Below are 22,603 nucleotides of genomic sequence, written 5' to 3' on the forward strand. Positions count from 1 at the left end.
GCTAATGTGGCGCCACCTAGCACAATTGTCATGACCTACCAAAATGTTTCATTTTCCCTGACATTTTCTGCTCTGATGTTTTATGATACATCCTACAGATTGTTTAAGTTCCCAAACTGAGCTAATAACAATTGCACACACCATAAAATGTTTGGAGGTTACTTAAAAGTTTCGTCATTGTTTTACTCCCAGATGCATTTTGAGTCTCTAATAATCATTCTTTATCAGCTGTTTCTGTTTCTCATATGATAGAAACCATTTTAATTTCCCTAAATTTAAATATTTATCCACAACTTATTTGTTTATCCATGTAACAACAGGAGAGAAAAAAGCGAAATTGCGCGCACTTTATTGTCATAAATAAACCCAGTTGTTGTTTTTAATGTATAGTCTTGCTTTTAAAATTGGAAAGAAAAATTAAGATGAAGAGAAATGATCACAAGTTCAGATAGAAAAAAACTGAAAGAAAACGTTTGTAATCACAAGAGTGGTTTTCAACATTTAACTAGTTTCAGTACAGTGAAAAAGTTTGCAATATATGTAGATTGTTCAAGAAGAAGCCATGAGCCGTCACATCACATGGGAAAAACTTCTAGATAGCGAAGTTCCAACATGATATATATAGAGATCATTCAATGACGAGTACAGTTAAACTTGAAACATAAAAAATATGAGAAAAGACTCCTTAACCTCGTCATTCAGAGAGTCGTTACATAACATGTTGTTATTGAAAAACCCTAGGAGAACTACATAATAAAATCCCTGTTTGTAGTTGCTATTGTTTCTGAGGAATATAGCTTTAAGTTGTCAAAAACGATTTGAAAACCAAACTGTTTCAGTATAATACTTTATTTAAAACCAATGAGCCAATATACAGCACCTGATGATATTTCAAGGTGTTTACAAATATGTATATTTGTAAACAAAACAAATTAACAACACACTATACTAAGAACATTTAAGTTGCTATGAGAATTATTCACTACAGCTGTAGAATTCTTAGAAGGCTGAAGGCTGCAGCTTATATCTGAAAAACACACAGGTGTCATAAAAATAATAAAAGTACATTATATCTACAAAATGTCCAATGGGACTTCAGAATGCACTTTATTTGTGTGAAACATATAGAAGTCCTTCAAAATACACACTATCTATACAATGCACATTATATCTGTAGAATATTCAACGTTTAAAGTGTCTTGAAAACGCACAGTATCTTAGTAGAACATAAAACAACACTAAGTAATACATACAAAATTTCCAGAGAGCCTTGAGGAAATACATTAATCTTTAGAATGTCCAGAGGCCCTTGAGGTTGTTTACTATATCTTTAAAGTATTTATATTGTTTCTTCAGAGATGTAAGAAAACTTACAGACAATATATTATATCTGTAAACTATTAAAAATTCTCGTGAGATAACACGCTAATCAATTTAAAAGCCTTGAGTCAATATATTGAATCATGTTATGGAGTTATCATTATATATCTATTTTAATATTGATGTTTGCTTGAGTTAAATTTTTACTTAAAAATGTACGTAACTCATACCGATAAATCTCAAAATTCTCGCTTTATCACTAAAATTGCAGAAGATTCTCGCGTGTAAGAATCAGCATTGTATCATCTATATTGTTGTGTAGGCTAAAATTTATGTAACTTGTCTTCACGCCTTTAAATGTAATCAACGCGACGCACCAAAAGACAATATATATTATTGGCTTGCTACAGTTGGTGTATTATCAAATCTTTGTATAGAGATCATTATTTGTGATTAACTGTTATCGTAAATTATATTATTATTGTTATTTTAAAATATATTTATATCAAAAAGAAACTATGTGTATCAGTCTTGTTGGCATGTATCATAAATTGAATACATATGGACGTCAATTTAACTTCTAAATCTAAATTACAGTTCAACTCTGTTTCTGACTCTTTGAACTTGTAATACGTAAAAATCAGTATCGTCAGAATCTCCTGAGGCAACATTTGTTTCTCAGTAGCTCGTTCTAGGGCTCTGATTATACTGCATTAATAGAACTTTCAGAAGCCACTGAGTCAACAGCTGTATAATTAGAATGTTTGGATCCACCCGAGGTAACACACTGTACTAGTATTAGGTCCTGGGATAATAAACTGTACTTGTTAAGGTCTTGAATGACTTTTGGTCATTATACTACAAGGAGAAAGTTCAGCAAGCTCTTTTATCTGAAACTTAATGAAACTCGTCCCTTAAATCTGCTCTTATAATCGATTTTTAGTTTTATAAGTCCTCAGACTTATAGTTGAGCCACCGGAGAGCTACTACAATTTGTAATAGTATCAGAAAACATAAAGTTTGAATATTTAGTGTTGTTAAAATACACTAAGCAAATTAACTGTTCAATATTTAACCAACGAAATAGCTCATTGTAATTATTCGTTTTGAAATAAAATGTACTTATAAGTCTGAAAAATTAGTGAAAGTAAGTTAATAAACAGAATGTAACATCTTGGCATAGCAAAACCTTTTTTATACAAAGTGTATCCAAAGAATGGTGGACATAGTAAAGGAAACTTCTTGCTTCAAACAATTTGTATTGCATTTTAATGTCATTAGCACAAAAGAAAAATGTGTCGTTAGGTTTCGAAAATCTTATTTACTTTAAATGTTATGAAAGTTAGTACCTCAGAGACTAACAATGTTTAAATATTTAAAGGTTGTAGTGACACGTACTAGATAGAGACCTGCTTCTAATAGAAAAAAATACTGTTTAAATAAAGAACTGAAGGTTATAATGAAACCTATTAAAGACCTGTTTCAATAGACTAAAAGACCTTTTAAATATTTGAAGATTATTATGATACCAAGAACCCGTGGATTTTAACAGAAAAGTTAATGTTTACTGGTGGCAAGTATAACTCGAAGTGACTAAATAACTAAACTATGATATCAAAAACCTTGTGGCTCAGTGAAAGTCATTCTCTAGAACTTGTTATGAATAATGTCATCTTTGTAGCCCTGACAAAGAAGTTATGAAATCAATGAAATACCGTCTTCACAACAGTTTCTGTTACCCAACTTTATGTGACGCTTATTTGTGCAAAGTTAAAATGCCATACTGTTACCCGTCTTTGTAGGTGGCTGGAGTTTCGAAGATTAGGCACTTTTGAAAATATTTGTACCGTGTTTCTCCGAAAATAAGACAGGGCTTATATTAATTTTCACTCTAAAATATGACACTAGGGCTTATTTTCGGGGGGATGTCTTATTTTGATATATTAAAAAAATGAAGTTACAAAGTAAAACTATTAAACTAACCATTTAAAATAAACTATTATTAAACTATTAAACTAACTGATTAATACTTTAACAAACTAATTAACTAACTATTAAACTAATTAATAATTTTTTTTATTTCTTTCCTCTTCCTGCCACTCTTAACTAGGGCTTATTTTAAGGGTAGGGCTTATATTAAAACTATCCCCAAAAATCACACTAGGTCTTATTTTATGAGTAGGTCTTATTATCGGAGAAACACGGTATTAGTTATCAAGTTTGGATGACGCAGCGCAATCTGCGTAATAGTAGACGTTCTTTGTTTAGCTGGTACTAGACTGAACAATTGCGCTAACGCTTTAGTCCAACAATTAAACTTTGTTTTCTTATTTTAACGTTATTGTATTATCCTTTACTGTATTCACCAAATAAAACTAACAATACTCAAAACTGTTTTATATTTGCGTTTATTGTTAAAATATGTATTTTGTGTGTGGGTGTTTTACAATAGTGATTTATTTTGGAACACTTAATATAACAATTACGCTTATCAATTACGCGGAACTGAGCTATTTTCCAGTTCTTAATGGTATGTTGAAAAACAGGCTTACATTATGGAATGTATTCATTTAGATGAAATACATTTAAATAAGTTATATTTGATTTAGACAAATACAATAATATGTCTGATGTATAACGTCAGGCAAACTGTGTTTCAAAATACTGAATAGTACAACAAAGAAAAATAGGAAATTATTAATTATCAAGGTTAAGGCTTTGCTGCTGTTTATAATAATACTATTAATTCCGTAATTATTACTTATTCGTAAAGTTAATTTGAAAGTATATTACAATGTGTGTATATTCCACGTATATGCGTATCTAAAATCAATATTGTATTATTCGTAAGCATATTTTCTTTCCATTTCCTTCGAATTTATTTCGAATTAAAAACTACTTGTAATTTTAATCTCGTTAAAATCATTACCACACACGCTGTATTTATAAACGTAAGAGCAGTAGCTATTCAGAAGCTTAGCATAACTCTATGGGCTTCGTTGATTTGTTTGTCCGAGTAGGTGGCTTCTCGTGATATTCACATGATGTAATTCACTGTCTAAAAATACGTATTGTAAGGTGTGCTGTTTAGAATTTCCGGCCAAAAGCAGGTTACTTTATCAATAGTGCTTAACGCATAAATGTTCACTAAAGTTGAATGTCTTTCAGTAGAGCGTTTCAGTGAGAATATTTTGGCAAATGTTATAAAACTCCCTTGGCTTAGGTTTATATGAAACGAAAAGGGATAAAACAAATCTGTTAAAAATATAACTTACCTAATAAGAAGTTTCGAAGGTAAAAAGAAAAAAATGGCAAAACGAAATATATAAATATATTGTTAACATTGCAAAATATGTATAAGGCAAAAAAAAAATGCTTTATAATCCACATAATGCCTAGTTGCTTAAATTACACGGTTAAAGTAGCATCATTAGCAAGCAGGATATACATTTACCTAGTAATTGGTTTATAAAATGTTTTACTTTATGTGGTGAAATGAAGAGGAAGGTGAAAATTAATCGCACTTTTTGTTTAACTTCGCTAAATATGTTTTCACAGTATAATACTTAACTCAATACTTAAGCTGTTATTGCTGTACGCTGGTATTTATTATTTTTGCATGTTATTTCAAAAGCACATTAATTTACTTTTTACACTGCTGTAAACAGTAATAAATTTCTCAACGTGGTTTTGAACAGATCTTGAAAAGCGTGGCAAGTGCATTTTAAGTATTCAGGAAAAATAACACCAGCCAAACTGCCTACTTAAAGAGTAAAACAAAAAAAACCTTCACTCAATATTCATGACATCAGCCTTGAAACCTGTATGTTGATAAACTATTTCCTGGTTTGTTTACAAGCTATTTGGTCTTTTTTTTCTTTCTTTCTTTCAACTTCTTATCAACTGAAAACCTCTCTACTAATGCCTAATGAAAAGAAAGCTGAAAGAGAATGTTTTAAATGTCCCTGATGGTAAAGTCTGATGAAAATCTACTGTCTTTTGTATATATATGTTTACTTGAAGAATGATACTTTCTGTTAACCACACCAAACATGCATTTCATTTGAGTATATTTCTGTTTTCTTATAGTAAAGCCATATTGGTCTAACTACTGAGTCCACCAAGGGCATTTTACAGGAAGTCATGTAAAATTTACTTTATGTATTAACGATGGAAGTTGCGTAGTTTGTCTTCCATAATTGGGAAATGTCCTTCTGTATTTATACAAATACAGCTCTCGTGTTAATGTTTCGTTTGCACTATTTTGTATTATTGTTACTCTTATGGTATGTGTAGATTTGAGTTTGTGTAGCCTTGTAGCAGAGAAACGTACAAAATACCAATGTTTACGTAAGTACTGATTATGTCTAGTGGCGTATTGTAGCCTACAGCTTCATTATACTCAATACACGACGTAAGATATGATTAAGAATTTTTCGACCACCTCTCTTTCTGCATATGCATTCAGAAACTGAAACGAATTTAATTGTAGTTCTTACCCTCGAATATTGCAGTATAAATGCTTTATGTGTAAACATGTAGAATTTGTACAGGCTATAGCGATCTGACATATAGAAAAAAAATGTACTTATTATATTCTATTATTTAACTGCATAAACAACTGTAAAACAAAACAGCCGAACCTTCAATTATATTTACGTATGTGTGTGTTTGTATATTTTTATTCGGGGTAAGCAATCAATAAGAGAAATACTATACAAGATAACATTTTATAATCTATGTTCATTCTTTCGTGTGAAGTTCATGCGACGCATCATACATTCCTGGTACTGAGATACTCAGGTCATAAGATTCTATGCTGTGATTCAGTTGATCCGGATTTGTAAAAGTATCAAGTTCTAGAAGTGTTATTTTATGTTCTTTTTATTCTAACAAAAATACAGAGCTTTGTAGCCTAAAACAACAGAACCGAGCTCAGCAAAAGAGATATCTCTGATTCGTATTGTCTTCAGGATATTTGTTGTTATTTTTGGCTGACAGAGGAGGCACAACTTATATTTTCTCACAGATTTCTCTTCAAAAGATTCTGTTATGATATTCAAGCGATAAAACAAAGCGAATTTATCCTGAATTTCATATAAATTCAGTTTAATTCAAAGTTATAAAAAAATGGATTACTGTTTGTTCGATTTCTATTTAATTATTTTTATTCATCGCATTGCATACTTTGGAATTCTTATTCAAACTGCTCTCCCTAAGTAGTGGTATGTCTGCGAATGCACACTGCTAAAAACTCGGTTTTGATACCTGTGGTGGGCAGAACACAGTCTATTGAGTAGCTTTGTGCTTAATTCTAAGCAAATATAAAAACTTATTGAAATTAAACAATTTTATGACTAATTCTTTATTTTTTAACATGATGTAATATTACTACCTTTTTATTATATACTTACGAGATCATTATTAGTTAACGAATATCATGAGCAGCTTATAGTAACTAGTTGCAATTACCAACAATACACCTTGACCTTAATTCAACGAATTTTGTAACATTAAAATATTGGTAGATTCTGTATTCTCAAATATTATCCACAGAGACTATTACTCCATAACGTTGGGTCACTATGTTACTAAATTTTATGTTGAAAGGTCTGTTTCAGAGTAATGTACATCAATGGCAAATCATCAGTTAACTGGATGATCTAAATAATTTACTTCAAAAATGGTTTATCCAAAATTCTAGGCAGTTGATGTTTATTATATTTATTTTTCAAGTTTATACGAGTTTCTTGATTATTTTACGTTAAGTGCTAGCACGTTAGAGACCATTTAACATGTTATTTTCAGGTCAGGTTCTCTAATGCTACGTTTTTCTTTACGAATTGAGAAACTCTTTTCTTTATTGGCTCACCAGAAAGATTGGAATACAATTTTTCGTAATCACTTTTAACGCATCTGCACACTGTAAGCATTTAATTTAACATTTATGTGACAAGTGTTATTAAGAAGAATTTTTCAGGGAAAGTGAAAAAAGATTCTATAATAATAAGTCAACCATAATACATCTGAAATATTCGGTTCTGAGGAGATATTTACAGACCAAATATGTTACGGCACACCCATAAACTCGTGGTTAAGACGCTATTTATTTTATAAAATGGTTGATAACAACTGTTATGTTGTTAGTATAAAGTTGGTGAAGTGTAATTTCTCATTAGATTTATTTATTTCACAGCATTTCATAATTACGTTAAGGACTGTTTAACACTGTGTTAAGTGAGTTATAACTTACTTGCTTTTTACCCTTGCTGAAATTCACGAACCTGTTTATAATATTGGATAAACTTTTGTACAACGATATATATATAAAATTTTAAACAACACAGTAATGATTGATTCTGCCTTTGTTTTCGGACTTTTACTGTCACATCTCGAATAATGTGACTTTTAACTACTCATTTACTGTCAGAATATTTGAAATCCGATTTTGGTTAATTATCCTCACAAGATCATACACGTGTTCCTCAAGAGAAAGCACATAAACGATTTCGGGAGGTCTCGTCTTAATGTCACTCTTCATGACTAAAACAAATAGTTCAAAGTGAAACCTCTCCACAGGAGAAGGGGATTTTTAGCTTCTTGTAACGACTCAGCACTGTCATGGCAACAAGGACATCTTGTACATTAAACAGGCTTTCTAATCTAAACAAGCTAAAAGAAGCCTATGAAGGAAGCAAGGTACTTGTAGTTCTTTCGCGTAGGACTTTAATTTTTACATTATACACACACCACCACGAAGTAGGTAAACTTCCTGTATCCTGAGTCACTGTCAACTGCCATATATTGTAAGCTTCTGAAAATGTAGAACAGCAACAACAAGAAAAAAGAAACAGGCCAGTAAGCTTTAGTCTTTTCAATTCTGTTAATGATAGAAAAAATTTGAAGCTATGCTGAAATATATTAAGCAAATTGTTTAAGTTTAATCTTGAACTAGGACTAAATCCAGAGCTGAAAATTCGTTATCCTTTACTCTTTTCACTAACTAAATTGCTTAATTCTGGAGATGGTTGCATACAATCATCCTCCCCCCTACAGTTTGGTCTGTTGAATTGTTTTATTGCATCGCAGGCCTACAAATTGTGTATTCGTTCTTGTGATTCTCGTGTTCTTACCAATCGAATTACATAATTAGGCCTAGATGTAGGCTTTTTCAGTAGCCGAAATGTACATCTTTAATATAGGCGTGCTTCTAAGCTTTTCGATCTAAGCGAGAGTTCGTAAGTATCAGTCAGTAGGCGTAAGTATACATGCAAGTATCGTGGCAACAAGATTACTCTGTGACTGCATGTTTACAGCTTTCAGGTTCACGTAATCAGAGATTACCAATTTGCAAATTGAACAGTCCACATAAGTGGTTCCAAAAATCATCCCCCCATCGGGTGTAAGAAATCTACTCCCCTGGTTGCGACGGAATATTAATTTGATGTATTTGCTGCAAACATCATTTAAGACAATTCTATAAGTATTAATACAATGATTTATCAATTTTTATAAAGTGCTTATTTTAATTCATCAGATTGGATTTTGAAAACAAAGGAACTAACTTAGTCCTTCCATTTTCAATCATCTTAAGCTCCACAATATCTTAGTTCTTTATTAACAGCAGAGCTACACACTGGGTCATCTATGCAATGCCCACTGTGGGTAAGGAACCCCCATTCTTAGAGTTATAAGCTCATAGACTTATTACTGAACTGTGGGAGGTGTATGAAATGCATACGTTAACAATATACACACATTCTGAACTAGAATATATGTTGTTCTTTCTTATAGCAAAACCACATCGAGCTATCTGCTTATCGGGAGTTGAACCCCTGATTTTACCATTGTAAATCCGAAGACTTACCGCTATTCCAGACGGGGGGACCAAGAAGATGAAGTAGTAAAGATAAAGCTGTTACTTGATAATTTAAGAAATGTGAAATGTAGACATCTTGACATAACTTATGTCATTCCAACATAATTCTACATTGAAAAAAAAAAGAAAAGCCAAGATTTAAATTCCAAACCCAAGACTCACTCTACTTTATATTACAGTTTTATGTAAGATTAATTTAACTGTAAGTGGCTTGGGATAGTTTTTAAATGAACGATGATTGCACATATTCCAATGTAGTAACCGTAGAAACATTTTAATTGGTATTCACATTAAGGTACGCCAGCATACTTTCAACATATCAAACATAAAAAGTTTCATTACGTCCCAATAACACAAACCCTTCAACTGAAGTAAGTCTCATGAATCAAAGCCCAGTTGATTTATGATATTCTTACGTTTAATTGTAACATTGTTTTTGTCGGTGATACAAACACATTAGCTCACGATGCTAATTATTTCTTAATTGTTTGTTTGTATTTAAGCAGAAAGCTACACAATGATCTATCTGTGCTCTGTTCACCACGAGTATCGAAACTTAGATTTCTAGCGTTGTAAGTCAGCAGATATACCGCTGTACCACTGGATGGTGCTTATTTCTTAAATGGGCCTGGCATGGCCTGATGGCTATCTTGTTCAACTCACAATCTGATGATCGCGGGTTCGAATGCAACCGAGCATGTTCACCCTTTCAGCTATAAGGGCATTACAATGTGACAGTCAATACAATCATTCGATGATAAAAGATTAGCCCAATAATTTATGGTGGATGATGTTGATTAGCTGTTTGCCCTCTAGTCTATCACTACTAAATTAGGAACAGCTGGCGTAGATAGCCCTTGAATTAAGTGACAATTAAAAGAAAACGTGATATTTGGCTGAGCTCTTGGAAAAAAACAACGTAGTGAATCAATTACAATCAAAAGTGTTTTTAAAAGTAACGAAGACAATATACAAAAATTATTTTAATAATCAAAAGCAAAGTAAGAAAGTAAATCTTTAATATATTTTACCTCTATCAAATTACATTTATTATTTTGTGAGTGTTTATTTAAAAAGAGCCATTTTGACAAGGCTAGTACATAAAAAAATATTAAGTTTCCTAATAAAAATGTTTTTGGTTTATTTGTGTTATTTTCCTGGATTAGTAGCTGATAAACACAATGTTCTGTTAACTTTATAAAGCATTATATTGTCAATTTTTAGAAAATAGTGTACAGTGATCATGAAAATGTGTAATTTCATAGTAGGGTACTTCTTGTTACTGATGCGTTTTGTGTCTTGTTTTACTTACAGCTTGGTGTTATATGTCTTTTTACTGACAGCCTGGTGTCATATGATAAAACATATAGAAATAATCTTTTGAATTACACCAGAGACACCTCTTATAGTTTTCACGCAATTCAGTTTCAAAACTACTCGCTTGACCTTGTTTATTCTTGGAAGCGCTTAGGAAAGAGGTACTTATCTATTTTATGAACCATCAGAAGCGCCTTGGGTATGGAATATAACACTACGAACGATGTAAGAATAATATGAAATTAAAACCTATGGGAACATTTAATTACATAGTCTGTTTTTCCTTACAGTTATTATTATTGATTTTAATGTTTAATATCATTTTCATATCAATATTGTTTTTAATCTTTGTGATTACAAATATTATTTTATATTGTTAGCTTAGTGTATGGATTTACGTCTAACCTGACAACGTTAGACCTTAATCCTTGGATTGTTGTTACTTAATTATTGTAGATTTTAATTTTCTACTGTAGTGGCTTCTTATATTACGTATTTTTCAGTTTGTTATACCAGATTAGTTTCACTGACTTGTAAATTACGTTTTGGTTTTTTATCTGTGCAGTTAGCTTAATGTTGATCATTAAATCACGTAAAAACAAAATACTATTAACACATCCATATTATGAAACTGTCTTTATATATACATACATTTTCAAGTGATTTCAAATTCGATATGTTGGTTCCATATAAACGATTTTGTAATTTCTTTCATACCTTGTTTGCTGTTTATATATTTCTAACCTACACAATGAGCTCTTTGTATTGTGCCCACCGCGGGTATTAAGTCCCAGTATTTAATTATAAGTTATCATCTTTACCATTGAGCCAGTCGGAGGAAGAAAAGAGTGCCCTGTTATGTATTGACAGAAGTACCAAAAGTCTGCATGATGTATAATGATTAATTAAATCGTGTTATGTGGTTCACCATATTTCTCTTACCAGGAGTGCAGCTTGTTTGCTTACAATAAATACACGTTTAAATAAATTCTGCTGTGTATTCAAACTAATGACGAAACTCCCAGCAAACAAAAACACAAAAAGAATCGTATTATGATTAATGATGCCGGACTAAGCTGATATACTAACTCCATTCATCTAGTAAAAACTCCACTTAAAATATTCAATGTTGTTCATTGCACAGCAAAACAAGAAGAGCAAATCGATAAAGACCTTGGCACTTTAGTGCCAGACAAATGCATACCTTACTGTCTATTCACTTATACTAATTAAAACTTTCCATAGAATCCAACATAATGAATTTTGGTCATCAACGCGCAGTAGCAAAACCCCACTGTCATAAACATGAAAGTATAAAGAGCACAAGTAAGTCTTCCCAAACCTAAAAGATACCTTTTCAATGCTGTATATACACTGTATATCTTATAGCGATTACAGTCCAGTTTAAAAACATGATCCGTTATTAATGTGGTTCTTTTAAGACTTCAAAATTGGATACATTAATCTGAATTATGCTGTTCTTTTCTATTTTTTGTAATAAGTTTATCATTTCCATCTACTTTGGCCGCAAACCTCTAAATATTGGAGCTTCTGATGCATAAGACCATAAATCATTCATTAAAATAATGACTGTTTTTACTCTTCAAAAACAAAACAGGTTTCTGGATTATCTTATGTGTTTAATTTCTATAAAACATTATTTAACAAATCGTTTCATAAGCTACGACCACTGTAAAATGTTTTCAGTTCATACGTTTTATTCTTTGTAGTGAAAAATGTCATCTGGTCATCTACATGGGTCTATAAAATATCAAATATAACATTTGTCTCCCAATAAATGTGTTATACATGCTATACAATATCTTTCATCACTCATGTACTGTATTTGTTACAGAATTTATTCCATATGTCTGAAGTGCTGACCTACTGAAAGATTTTTTTCTGTACGTTTGATGTGCGGTTTTTAGTGGAGAATGTTGCGCACACGACTGTTGAAGTAAGGAGTATTGCGCATGCGTCTTATGTAGTAGCGAATGTAGCGCGCGCGTCTGATGTGCTTCAGCTGATATAAATTGGCAGTCGCATGGATGTTATGCTTTAGCTAGTAAAAGAGTTTCCTCCATTTGGCCAACTGAATGCAGTTAACAACAGATTTTATCCTTGAACTCAATGTCCTTTTACACGACATCTTCCATAGATCCTCTAAAAAAACAATATAAACATACGTAAATATTATTAATTCACAAATTAAATAATAATCATCACTTAAAGTCGTATCGAAAGCAAATAGAAAATAACAGCTTGTGATTTAAAATGGAATCATATTACGTCACATCAAGCATGTTACAAATAAAAGACACACGGAATTTTACTTCCTTCCCTTAAAACTAAGTTGCATAAGCTGTGAATTTACCAAATCAATCTTAGTGCAAGAACATATAAACACCCACTAACATTAATAATTTAATCATTTTAAATACGACCAACACTGCCTTCGCCCTAATAAATTATTTAAACTCTTAAACCTAAATTTTAGCTTCGGTTCATGGTTACGTATTGCACGTGAATAAAACAAGTGATAAGAGCTAATGACAAATGGAAGAGTAACTGGAGTAAATAAAACTTAATTTAGTCCTACACATTTTTCGATATTTGAAACGATGTTCAACTTTCACACATTTCACATGATATTCTTAGCATGAGCAAGCACTCTAAATATCAACGAATTGAGAGCTCAGTCTACAATAGAACTTGTTTGGGTATTCATAATCTGATAAATATAAACAGTGACTACGTGCTTTGGACTCGTAGTCCGATGGTTACGAGTTCGAAGCTTGTTAAGGTGATGCTGTATCCTTGAGCGAGACATCTTACCCAAATTGTGCCGGTCTACTCAATTATTTGATAGATAACAGCTGTTAACCTGGGGGTTAATCTGTGATGGACCGTCATCCTGTCTGGAGAGAATGTGTTATTTCAATTCTCACCCGCCTATGTAAGCTTACGTTCAGCGCCACTTGGAGTGGAAAGGTGTGTTTTGTGTGTTTTTCTTATAGCAAAGCCACATCGGGCTATCTGCTCAGCCCACCGAGGAGAATCGAACCCCTGATTTTAGCGTTGTAGGAGTGGAAAGGATTTTTCCCTGACAACTATCAATATTTTTTGATGGAGTTGGTTTCAAAAGAACTCACTCTTTATCTTTCTTTCTATATCGACTTCTTGATTTACACATTTAAAGTTTGGTAAAAAAAAAAAAGCTGACCCGAAAGTAGTTATTATGAAATAAGTTTCATTAAAATTTATTTAGACTTAAGGTCACGTAGTAAAGTCAATTTTTAATCTCTCCAACTCTCTTTCTTTATGTGATCTGGCACTGCATGGCCACAACTTTGTGGTAGTTTTTATACCACCATTATAAATATTACCCTACTTTACAGCCGGCATGCCCCACGCTAGTACAGCGGTATGTTTCCGCATTTACAACGCTAAAATAAGGGGTTCGATTCCCCTCGGTGGGCTGAGCAGATAGCCCTTTGTGGCTTTGCTATACGAAAAAAACACACACACACACACACATACAGCCGGCTTTACCTTAACGTTTATACAACTATTTCAGTACGATTATTAATCCATAACAAATACTGGTAAAAATCGCCTTTAAACATAAACCTCTATACTTAGGCGAATTTAAGTGGATTTCTTTATTATTCTAAAACACATTTTTGTTAAGAGAATCACACAATAGCCTTTACGCTTTTATTTTTCGAGATATATATAGGTAATTAATATAATTATATTTATAAAATTAAAATATTTTCTTAATATATTAAAAATAGTTTTCTTGGAAATCTACACTTTCATTGTTAGGACATGCAGTACCTGTTATTTGGTATAACGTTTGACAAAGTTTACACATAAACTTAGAAATACTAAGATAGTACAATAGTATGATACTCATAAAGCAAATACTCTATTTAGAGTTTCAATTGAATCTTTTTATTCCAAAAATATACTTTTATTTAAATAAATATATGGAAACAAATCTTTTAAAACTCGTACAGATCAGAAATAAAAAGTAGTTAGATATGCTTCAACTTCATGTTTTTAACTAGGAAAGTTTACTGATTAAAATAACTTATTGAAATCAGAACATATTTTTATGTAACAGAAGGATGAATATTAGGTCCATGAATAGAATTAATTTATGAAATATTTTTACACTGAATTTCAATCATTAATCTCAGTCAAAAATATAAGTCGCAAAATGGAAAATGTCTGTAGTGCTATTAATTCATTCACTTAGACGTTTAGACACTTAGAATTAGGGAACATCTAGACGTAAGTTACTCGTAAACATGGATATTTATATAAATAATTTTTATATGGTCAGTATAACAGCAACATGCTCTTTGTAACGGCTTCTCTTGTGGCTAAAAATGTTACTTTCTCTCAGTTTATTCGTAGTTTAGATCAAAGAACGTACAACAGATAGCTAATCTGTTAAAACAAGTTAGACTTTTTTAGCCAATAACAATAAAATACAAATTATTAAAAATGTCTTTCTCCGTTTAGTTTTAAATGTAAAACCGGATCCCATGTTTTGTTTGTTTCCATCAGTTAATTAAAAGCAGTGTATCTTCTTGACCTTTACAAGTCAGCTTGTAGTCAGTGAACGAATGGTGATCAAACTTCTTTGTAATTTTGACCTTTCTTTACTATTAACTGGTCATATTAAAATCGCTGCTTACTTTATTAGGTTTGAAGTTCAAAGCACGTTCTTTCTTCAAGGAAACATCAATCAAATAAACTAGAGGTCGCTACTTCACTAAAGTCTGCGTCTATTTAATTAAAATTAAAAAAGAAAGAACTCAACAAGGAAAGCTTTGTAAGTTCACTGGTTGACATTCAATCCTGATGTTTGGCCTCTTGCTTCTGTATAGCTGCTAGTAAACAAGTAACAAACATTTCTATTGTATTACTCGAATTTTAACAAATGTGGTAGATATTGTAATTGTTAAGAACTGATTAATTTAAATATAACAACAAAATGGGACTTTACGACATAAATATATTTTGTTGGGTTTCCTTCATTGTTAAAAGTTAAAATTAAATTATAGAACTTCATTTTATGCGTGTCAACTAAATACGATGCTGATGTGTTGGAAATAAAAACCTGTTATTTGTGTCTCTTCCTACGTTCTAGCCTTCGACGAGAAATTATACCAGGCTTTCTAAGAGTGATATTTCAAATTCAGTTATTTTTATCCTTCAGCAAAATCGAAATGATCCTCGTTTAAGGTTTTAATTAAGGATTTTTTTAAAGAAACGTTCAGACGATTGGAAACAAACAAAAATTATCAAAAGTTCCCCGCTAGTGCAGCGGTATATATGCGGATTTACAACGCTAAAATCAGGGGTTCGATTCCCCTCCTTGGGCTCAGCAGACAACCCGGTGTGGCTTTGATATAATAAAACACACACACGTGTTATCAAAAGATGCTAAGCGTAAACAATCGAAACACAAAACGTACTTGGGGGTTCGAATCCCCGTCACACCAAACATGCTCACCCTTTCAGCCGTTGGGGCGTTATAAATTGACGGCAAATCCCACTATTCGTTGGTAAAAGAGTAGCCCAAACGTTGGCGGTGGGTGGTGATGACTAGCTGTCTTCCCTCTAGTTTTACACTGCTAAACTAGGGACGGCTAACGCAGGTAGCCCTCGTGTAGCTTTGTGCGAAATTCAATGGAACAAACAAACAAAATTACTCCTTCCCACGATATCTTAATTTTATAGTGTTACCTATATATTTATTGTTACTTTTTGTACAACCATCTAATAAAACATGTTTCACACATTTACTTCATTAGCCAGAATAGATCTGATACTGTTCGAAACTGCTTTTCCTTAAATGGTCTCGGTACAGTTACTTAGTACGAACGTTTTACATTTCACACAACATTTAATCCAAAATTTTTAATGATCTTCACAAAACATCTAGTAAACATAAATATACCACATTTATAAATCAACTAAAACCACGATTCCTAAGCTTCCTATAAACGAATTTCTGTATTTTAGACTTTTAAATGCTGGTCCAAAAATATGTTTAATGGTTAGTGTACACATTCCATCCGTTATGCTAGACAGCCTGCTAACCGAAAAGTACCACAACAGATATAAGATAAGGTTTAAAAAAAAATGGATGGTTTTACTTGGTAAGTTACAGATGGTTATGCTCAAGGCTCGAAAATGTACAGATGGTAAAACGTCCTATTTCTAATTTGCCAACATAAACACAAGTATTTTAGAGTTAACCATAATTTCTAAAAACCTTATGTTTTATTAAAACTCGCACAGTTAAAATGCTAATCTTATGAACATCTGTGCAAAATAATTTTTAAAGTAATTTTAATGTTGGCATACCATCTTTTAAACGCGTTTACTAAACATAACCACGTTCGTTTTTTATCACTAGTCAACATAGCTATCAGTGTCTATATATAGTATTTTTAATATATGAAACATCGATATAGTTGCGTAATAGTCCTCACGACGAAATATCAGTATTTTAATAGAACGTGACTATTTTATGCAATGAACAAAAATATTCAACAACGTGTGGCTGTTACAATTTATTTCTTACGACTTTATGAGATGAATTTTAAGGATTAATTGCGACTCTAAGATATTTTACGAACCTAAACCTTTCTACTGTACTTTGTTATGATAAGAACAATTAATAAGTGCAAAATGATCCAAAAACAAATATCATGTTTTCAGTTGAGCTTCGGTTATTAGTATTAATCAAAACCTACGGAATAATTGTAAAAATACAAATAAAAAACGTGATTTTTTATGAAGCACATGCTTCTACTATTCCGTGATTCTGTTAATATCATCGAATAGCGGCCACAAACTCAAAAACGTACTACAAGTGTTATCCTAAGCCATGTTATAGTTGGTAAACATGTACAACAACGTTTTGATACCTTCTGTTTTACAGCTGTGGTGACCTTGAAACGTCAAGAAATGTTTAGAAGTCCTTCCAACTATACTAAAAACATGGTGGAATTTACCTTTAAATTAAAAGGTTTTGTTACTCCTACGTTCTTAAAAGTGCTTATAATCCTTTACTATCCTCACTCACTGTCTAATTAAAAAATAGTAGTTAAAGTAAGGTGTATAAGAAGTATTTTTAATTAGTTTTATATCCAAAACTAAGTTTTATTTCAAGCTTATTTTTGTTAAAGCTGTTTTCGATTATTTCGTTTCTACTTTTTTCGTACCATTAATTATTAATTGAGTGAAAAAAATTACATACTAAAAGACTCACCAACTAAATGGCCAGGCATAGCCAGGTGGTTAGGGCACTTGACTCGTAACCTAAAAATCGCGGGTTCGAATCCCCGTCACACCAAACATGCTCGCCAATTTCAACCATGGGGACGTTATAATGTTACGGTCAATCCCACTGTTCATTGGTAAAAGAGTAGCCCAAGAGTTGGCCGTGGGTGGTGATGACTAGTTGCCTTCCCTCTAGTCTTACATTACTAAATTAGGGACGGCTAACGCAGATATCCTTCGTGTAGCTTTGCGCGAAATTCAAAAACATACAAAATTAGCTTACTATAACAAAAACTAATATTAGCAGCAATGTATCTTACACATACCCATATGAATGGTTTAAAAAATAAGCTTATAATTCGATATATTAACAAAAAAAAAAGTTGTTATGCACAATTACATTAAACGTTTCTTTGTTGTCGTGGGATGGCTAACGCAGACAGTCTTAGTGCTTATTGCTTTGCGCGAATAACCGCATAAAACAACCTACAACAAGCATTAACGCGGAAAGTAGTTATTCACTGTAACTATTACTTTAAGTTAAAACCATGATATGGTTTGCTTTTATTGTTGTTTTATATTTTCGTCTTAAATTACGTTAAAGTATCATGTTCATACTTTTTTTTCTTCGTTATGATAAAACTTATTTTATTTCATACAATGCGTGATGTCTCTATTTCCTTAGATTTAGCGTGCGTGTCCGTCACCAAGGCACCAACTTCGTTTCTTGTCGTCATGGCGACCAGGACCTAAGTGTTGAAAAACTCCCAAAGGCACCTGTACGTTTTTCTCCGTTTCTAACGGCTTGGACAATAGAAGTAAGACTTACAATAAAATTATTCGCTTCTTTGTATTTATTAAGTAATTTCTAAATGCATAACACTCAAAAAGGTTTTAATAACAAACACCATGTTCAAACTACACCGAATGTTGTTAAAGTTGTCTGAGGAAGTGCATTAACTAGTTGTTTATAAGAAAAAGAAAAGATTTAGGCAGGCAAGACATAACAGATGTAGTGTTAACTTTAAAATGGCATATTTTGTTAAGCACAGGGTAGCGATATACAAGAAACTCATTTGGGCATCTGACCTAGTGTGTTGGGTGAAAGGCCTAATCGGCACCAGATCTAGCAGATATAATGTGGTTTTCATATGGTCATACATTTGTATTTACTTTCACTCTTTATTTCTTATAATTCATATTTTACTTGAATGCGAAAGAAAGCCGACAGACAGACTGGATAATTCGGGAATCGTAAAAGCACAGCACAGAAGATATTTCCTTGACGGAAGAAAGAGGGTTTTTTCCACTGTTGTTTATTCTTTTTGATAATGAGAAACCAACTTGAAATAAAAATGTATCTCAGAACGGCTGGTATGGGTATTAACACTTTTACTAATAAAGCAGAGAACAAGATGGTTAACAAGATGACTTAGGAAGGTCGAAACGTTGTTTTCTGCTTTATTAGTAAAACTGTTAATACCCAGACCAGCCGTTCTGGGATGTATTTGAATAGAGATTATATTGTACATAACATTCATTGCATCGTATTTCGTTCGCTGATTATTTTTATGTAAGGTAGGAGCCAAACAAAATAAGTTCAATTTAACAGCACGTAAATAAAAGTGTGCAATGTGAGTGATGCTACGTTGCTACTTTATTTACTGCTTTTATGCCTATTGTTTATATATAATTACAATTACCTGATCACTCTAGTGGGAGAATGAAGGGCTGGTTGACTCTATTTTATTATTATTAAATAAAAATTGCTTGTTACCTTCAAGATAACATATTTCGATACCAACATAAACTGGACAATTTCATAGCACAAAGAAATCGCTTAGCTCTTTGCTAAGTGAATCAGAAAGCAATACAATAGAAGAGTGTGTTCGCTGTGTGTCATCTTACCCCGAGTACGCAGCAAGTTGATACACGTCTTAGAGTACGTTGACACGGACGAAATTAAGGCAAAAGTACTATACTTATTGTGACCAACAATACTTTAATTGTTTGTCACCATAATGCTTCCCAACACAATTTGAAGTTCGAACTTCAGAAAAATATCACAAAAAAATAGTGGAATTTTAATATAATAAAGTATTTTTTATATTGTATCTTTCTTTACTTTAAGCACATAAAACAAATTTATGTAAATTTTTCATTGTGGTCAATACTTGTCAATCTGCGCCAAGTGAAATGTGACAATTTGTCTAAACTGTCATTTTGCTAGAAATGACTTGTGTGTGTTGTTCCATTCATAGTTATAAAAAATTAATCATGTACCATTATAGAGCTGAAAAAATGAAGTTTCAAATACAATATAACTTAAATTTTTTAACAAAGTATTCAATATCACATAAAATCTTTGCAGTGGAAAATATTTCCTTAAATATGTGAAGAAAACGGCTCAACAGTAACTCATAAAGCTTATAACTCTAATAGTAAGGTTTCTATACCATTGGAGTGCAAAACACAGTTAGCCCGATAGCCTATTATTCAGCTTTATCAAGAAACAAACTGCACTCCATTATAGAAATATATCATTACTACAATTGCTCTTAGCTATAAATAGTTTGTTAAAACGCGAACCAGAAACTCGAAATACACCGCTATTGAACTTATTATAAGTTAGTAGTATAAAATTATTCGAATTGTTAGGAACTAAAATTACATATTTACGTTCTCTTCTACTCTAATCACGGGGTGGATATTTACAACTTAAAGTTTAGTGTTTCAAAAAATTATTGGTTTAAAAGCCAAATAATATATACACAGTCTTATTTCTACTAACTAATTTTGGATTCGATCTCCACAAAGTGTATCTGATTAAGTTATAAACGTTATTTGGAATTCAAATGAACAATGATTTACCGTTCTGGTATGATGAAACGGATTAATTATATTTTCCAAAAGAAATTTTATTAAGAAGAAACTATTATTGATATTGGTTAAGACCAAAGCTGATTAAATTATGTTTGAACTCGTCAATGTTAACATATTTCAAGTATTATTTAAGTTCGGTTTCCCTTTCCTATGCTATGTCTTCGATAATATTTCATGTTCGATCGACATAAAGACATACTTCGGCAAGGTGTCTATTAAACTTCTCTTTAGATATACTTTGCTTTGATATAGATTATGTTGAATCTGCCTTTGGAATTGCTTCTACAGATTATATTGAACCTGGCTTTGGACATACTTTCACATAATATATGTTTAATGTGGAACATACTCTAGGACTCGGTTAATTACATTATATCGGCTCAGTAAGTTGTATCAGGTTTGTTTTTTTTAAACGAAACCCATCAACTGCTCCCTAGCGAGAGAAGCTCTTCAGTAACAAACCGGATTAGCCATTAAAACTGAAACCCAAGTTGATATAAGCTAGCCCTGAATCTTATCTAAAAGTATAATATATGTGTGTTTCCTCAAAATCAAACCTGACAGAAATTGCAAATTCAATATAAAAGCATCAATTAATCCAGATGAAAGTTGACATGTTTCCGTTGACTGGAAATAAGTAGTCCGTATCTATAGATTGTTTTGTTCGTATCTATATATTGTTTTGCTTTGTGATTGCACCTCTTTTTCAAGTTAATTTGGACTTCTTTTAACAACAAAATGTTTCCAGTTTCTGTTCTTTAGTAGCTCGATATCCAACAGGAACAAAAAGCCACTCAACCATTTAATGCATACAGAAATTTCAGTATAACAGAACGATCAATAATGCCGGTCGAAAGAATAGAAATAGCATAATTCAAAGAATATTTTAAAAGATTTGTTGAATCACAAAAAATATATTTGATAGTCAAATAAAAAATATTATTATTATGTCACTTGCGAACCCTAGCGCAGCCCAGGAGTTAGAGTGTTGGATTATAGATCTAGGGTTCCATGGTTCGCGCTCTGTTATTACAACTACCACGCTAGTACTGCGGTAAGTTTACGGATTTACAACACTAAAATCATGGGTTCGATCCCCTCGATGTACACAGCAAATAAATCGATGTGGCTTTGCTATAAGAAAAATACACAAACCAGTAACCATAAAAACAATCGCGATTTGAGTTTTGGAGCTATGGGTGTGTTATAGGAGTAATGGTCAAATCCTACTATTCGTTTACAGTAGCCTAAGAGTTGGTGGTAGGTGGTTTTGATTAATTGCTTTCCATATCACTTCTAAATTGGTCCGGCATCGTCAGGTGGTTAAGGCATTCGACTCGTAATTCAAGAGTCGTGAGTTCTAATCCTCGTCACACCAAACATGCTCGTCCTTTAAGCCGTGGGGGCGTTATAATATGACGGTCAATCCCACTATTTGTTGGCAAAAGAGTAGCCCAAGAGTTGGCGGTGGATGGTGATGACTAGCTGCCTTCCCTCTAGTCTTACATTGCTAAATTGGGGACGGCTAGCGGAGATAGCACTCGTGTAGCTTTGTGCGAAATTCAAAACAATTCAAACAAACTTTTAAATTAGCAACGTCTAGGGTAGAGAAACATCAGTAGCTTTCCGTAAAATGTAACAAAACAGCAATGTCACTTTTATCAAAGAACAAAGCAGTTTTACCAAGTTGTAAACTTAGCTGGTCAGTTATCAAAATGCTTCGTTTTTTTAAAGCCACATCAAATATATAAAGATACTGATCAACTTGTAACCTAATTCTTGAATCTGCAGGACTGATTCTTAGTAAATCTATAAAACTGGAAAGTAAAACATAAAGAGTAATAACTATACGAGTGAAACTTCTGTAATATGATATTTTCTTTTGTTTTTGTTTAT

At 32.2% G+C, this 22,603-nt stretch overlaps 1 long non-coding RNA gene across 15 annotated transcripts in view; it reads left to right on the top strand.

Annotated features, from left to right (window-relative positions):
• The window catches only part of LOC143246369 (uncharacterized), a 372,922-nt gene that overhangs the window by 139,017 nt on the left and 211,302 nt on the right, over positions 1-22,603 (top strand). For all 15 annotated transcript variants that reach the window (XR_013025939.1, XR_013025936.1, XR_013025938.1 and 12 more), the window contains one exon: positions 18,510-18,642. This is a non-coding gene — a long non-coding RNA (uncharacterized LOC143246369). The remainder of the gene's footprint in view (positions 1-18,509; positions 18,643-22,603) is intronic.

This window comes from Tachypleus tridentatus, chromosome 3 (assembly GCF_004210375.1).
Source record: "Tachypleus tridentatus isolate NWPU-2018 chromosome 3, ASM421037v1, whole genome shotgun sequence".
Lineage (NCBI taxonomy): Eukaryota > Metazoa > Arthropoda > Merostomata > Xiphosura > Limulidae > Tachypleus > Tachypleus tridentatus.